Source organism: Gavialis gangeticus, unplaced genomic scaffold, assembly GCF_001723915.1.
Source record: "Gavialis gangeticus isolate Ggan-Ray unplaced genomic scaffold, GavGan_comp1, whole genome shotgun sequence".
NCBI lineage: Eukaryota > Metazoa > Chordata > Crocodylia > Gavialidae > Gavialis > Gavialis gangeticus.
The window spans coordinates 43,113,178-43,116,135 of NW_017729034.1; the positions used below are offsets into that span (position 1 = coordinate 43,113,178).

The 2,958-nt window shown below is 47.9% G+C and overlaps 1 protein-coding gene across 4 annotated transcripts in view; it reads right to left on the minus strand.

The window, feature by feature from the left end:
* SDCCAG8 (serologically defined colon cancer antigen 8) overlaps positions 1 to 2,958 on the minus strand; it is a 181,158-nt gene that overhangs the window by 154,174 nt on the left and 24,026 nt on the right. The gene's annotated exons all lie outside the window — the stretch shown is intronic.

Consider the following 2,958-nt stretch of genomic DNA (forward strand, 5'->3'; position numbering starts at 1 on the left):
TCTCCAAGATCTTCCTGAGCACCGAGGTGAGGCTTACAGGCCTATAGTTACTTGGGTCCTCCTTCGTCCCTTTCTTGAAATTGGAACCACATTAGCCAGTTTCAAATCCCCTGGCACCTGGCTAGATGACCATGAATGCTCATGTAGTCGGGCCAAGGGCTCTGCGATGACCCCTGCCAGATCCCTCAACACCCTTGGGTGGAGGGCATCTGGACCTGCATATTTAAAAATGTCTAGCCCTTCCAGAAGATCCCTAACTACATCTGCGCTGACTGAAGCCCTGACAGAGCTATCCCTGAGACTGTCCCTACCTCTGGTAGGTGGGATGTCCAAGTCCCTGTTCAAGAAAACAGAGGCAAAGAAACTGTTAAAAATATCAGCTTTCTTGTTTGGCGTAGCCACAAGATTCCTGTATGTGTCTTGCAGGGGCCCTATATTGCCTGGTGTCCTCTTCTTGCTCCCAATGTACTTGAAAAAGGACTTTTTGTTGTCCTTAATCCTGGATGTTAGCCTGAGCTCCATCTCTGCCTTGGCCTTCCTAATAGCCCTCCTACACTCACATTCCTCCTTGGTGATAGCGCCTCCCTTCCACTGGTTGTACACCCCCCTTTTAGCCCTCAGGCATTGCTGAATGGCCTTGCTGAGCCAAGGGGGTTTCTGAGCACTCTTACCCCCCTTGCTTCTCTCAGGGACTGTTATCCTTTGGGTCTGGAGGATCGCCCCCTTAAGGTATGACCATCCCACTTGGACTCACATCTCCTCTACCTTCTGGTCCCTCAGTGCCTCCCCCACTAGTCTTCTAAGCTCATTGAAGTTAGCCCTTCTGAAGTCAAGGGCTTTACCCTTGGTGTAAGCCCTTGACACCCTGCGCTGGATAGTGAAATCCAGCAAGTGATGATCGCTATTGCCCAGGTGCTCAAGGACCTGCAATCCCCTCATCAGGTCATCCCCCGTGGCCAGGACCAGGTCCAGCAAAGCGTTACCCCTAGTGGGGCTGTGCACTTCCTGGATAAAGTGAAGGTCTGTAATACAGCCAGGAACCTATGCAATCGGTCAAACCTGGCTGTCTGCTCCTCCCAGCAAATGTCTGGGTAGTTTAGGTCACCCATGACAATAACATCCCTTGACCTAACCGCCTCCATAAGCTGACTGGAGAAGTCCTGGTCCAGCTCTTCCCCCTGGGTGGGTGGTCTGTAGTAGACACCCACCATAAGGTCCCTTTCACCATACCCCCCTTGTAGTTTGACCCACAGTGTCTCTGCCCGACCCTCCTCTAACCCAAAGCTAATCCTTGATGATGTGAGGTGCTCTTTGACATAGAGCGCAACCCCCCCCACCTTTCTTCTCTGTCCTGTCTCTTCTATATAGGGTGTATCCCCGAATGCCCACCACCCAGTCGTAGGTAGGGTCCCACCAGGTTTATGTGAGCGCTACTAAGTCTGGGTTCTTACTCGCAATCAGGAGGCACAGTTCCTCCTGCTTACTCCCTATATTACGAGCGTTAGTATAGAGGCTAAAAAACTAAAAGCATATACTTTTGTTGGTCTCTTTGGAAGAAATAGGGAACAATTTTTAATATTCTTTAATGTCTTTCCAGAATTAGTCTAATCCAACTACACAGCACTTATGCAGTAATATTTTCCTTTCATTTTCAATGTAGCACTTTTGTGCAGTACCTCTGCTTCTTCCCCATCCTTCTTAGCTATCAAAAATACCAGGGTTGTTCTTCATGAAAGTAGAGTTGTCAGACCCTGAGGTCATGGGCATATTCCAGCTGAAGCAGTTACAGGCTGCATATCTAAATTCTTCCAACACTTTCAACAGGATACAATGTTCATATTTACTACTGCTGCTAAACTTACACTATTGCTATAAATAAAAATAGCTGCTGCATTCAGTGGATAGGGATTTTACTTCTCCATGCCCATTATCTACATTACAAATTGTCTGTAAAGTCCTTCAACACCTTCTGATAAGAAAGACAGAATTATAAAATGGGATCTCTAAATACATACTATTTCCATTTAATTCAAGCCAAATATGTGCTTTTTCCAAAACATCTTTGAACAATATGAAAATGTGGCCCAAATTCTATGACTTGTTGAACTGAAGTCAGTGTGGTTCTGCACTGACTCATTAATCCACATATGCAGAACAGCTAACAGGATCAGGATTTATGACTTGAGAGCAAAACAGTTCCTGCATTACAGGCAGAATACAGTTGTATATTTCAACAATGGGTCTAGCAAACCTACGAACGACATTCACTTTACCGTCTTCCTCTGGGCTAGGGACAGAAGTTATATATAACTGGTTTAAGTGATCAGAAGTGATCAAAAGCCAGTTTAAATCTGTAACAGAACAGAAATTCAGTGCACATAAACCAATTTCAAAATGCCCGAAATCTGGTTGAACGTAGTATCAGACTTAACTGATTTAGGTCAAACCAATTTACAGAACTTCTGTCCCAGATTCCTTCCTAGTTTACGTTAACTCAGTCCCCCAGCATCCCAGCATGCTTTGCACCCTGGGCTGGGCTGTTTGCTCCAGCAGAGCAGGGTTTACCCCACCCCTGTGCTCCCTAGCTAGAGCACTATCACTGCTCCAGCTGGCTGAGAAGGGGGTGAAGGTGGGGGTGGGAAACCCTGTGCTGGAGTGCTCCCATCATTGCTTGAGTGGCAGGAGTGGGGAGCACAGTCAAACTACAGTAGCATGAGGGGAAAGGGGGACATGGCCAGACCCCTCCAGCCCTGAGCCAGAGACAGCACTACACAAATCCCTGACCCCTGGCCCCACAGCAGCTCAATAACAACCTGGCCCGGCCTGGGCACAGGGAGCTGAGAACAAACCAAGTGCATAGCTCCTATAGCCCCAGCCCAAGCCTCAGTTGGCTAGGAACAGCCCTGCCCTGTTGCCTGACCCCACTATCTGCCTGTTTCACCCAGGGCTGGATCTGCA